Source organism: Schistocerca cancellata, chromosome 4, assembly GCF_023864275.1.
Source record: "Schistocerca cancellata isolate TAMUIC-IGC-003103 chromosome 4, iqSchCanc2.1, whole genome shotgun sequence".
In the NCBI taxonomy this organism is placed as follows: Eukaryota; Metazoa; Arthropoda; class Insecta; order Orthoptera; family Acrididae; genus Schistocerca; species Schistocerca cancellata.
This window is the reverse complement of record NC_064629.1, coordinates 700486117-700487572: the sequence shown is the minus strand read 5'-3', so window position 1 is coordinate 700487572 and position 1456 is coordinate 700486117.

The window sequence follows — 1456 nt, the reverse complement described above, 5'->3', positions numbered from 1 at the left end:
AGGTTTAAGTAGTTCTAAGTTCTAGGAGACTGATGACCACAGATGTTAAGTCCCATGGTGCTCAGAACCATTTGAACCATAATGCGAACCCCTTTTACACTAAATACACCACATGACACAGATACTGTTTCTTAGTGTAGGAAATAGCCATCAGCAGAGAGAAGGTTCAAAAACTGCGATCCTTAGCCGCAACACTTTACAAATTCGGTAAGATTTTATTACGATTGGCCATCGGTCACCATGTGTATGGGAGTGATAAAGTATTCTCGCATTTGTGGATCCTGAGCAAAACTCTAGATGGTCTCTCTATTCATCCTGTAACTGTCCCTCTCTCTTTAAGCAACTCTCCTTGCAACATTGTCTCCCATTTAATATGGAACTGCCCAGAAGCAGGAGTACACTATCCCACTGCACTCAACATCTCATTAAGGAACTGAATTTGCTGAGTTCTACGTAATGAATACACTTCAATATTTCGCTTTCGGGAAGAGCGTAGTAACATTTGTTCCAGACTTGCGCAACCGACCGATACTTGTGATATAGACCGGTATTTTCATTCCAATACCGTAACTACCTTACCCCTGATACAAGGAGTTTGAAATATTTTATGTAAATCACTTTTGATATCTATTCTGTGGTACTGTTGTAGTGATTGGATTGCATACTTGGGAGATGTTGGAAAAGAGAAATGACTGTAGACATAAACGCACACCCCTAAGGCTACACGGTTTTGCACTTAAAGATGCTATAGTGTTAAAACAGTGTTTTTTCACACATATTACTAGCATGAAATGGAACGTTGTTAATATCCCAGTGCAGGAAATATATTTCCAACACCTGACATACATTCGCCCTCCAAGTTTTCTATACCATTCACTGTGGCAAGAAACTTTGAGATGATAAAACTGCTATCCTGTACACCAAAGGAAAAAAATGTAGATTATTTGTGATGCTTGGCACAATATAGTTTTTCGGAGATGTACAGCGCTCACTGTTCATATCCGATTATGGTTCAGAAATTTAGCTATGCTGGCATCAGTCCTATAAGACTATCGTCAGCAACAGAAAATCCATGAAACTACGACATCTTACGAGGAAGTAGACAAATGTATAGCATCTGTGTCTGACTTATGAAATTACAAGCCATGCTGCACAAACCCCATGAAGAGAATACAGTCTCTTCCACACACACACACGCACAACAGCACAACATCTGTCAAGCAAATGTTTATCCAGTGACTTCAGTACCTCACAAACCCGCTGTTACTAACTTAGAATCACTGCAGTTATGAAACTGAAGACTATTTACGTCCGAGATGTGTCAGTGAAATGGAGTACTTGAATACACCTTCATTCGTCTAGAGGAGGATGCTGAAAGAGGCGCAAAGGAAGGCAATTGGTATTTAGTACGCATGTAGAAAAGCTAATTCACAGGATAAAATTAAAACGATATGGT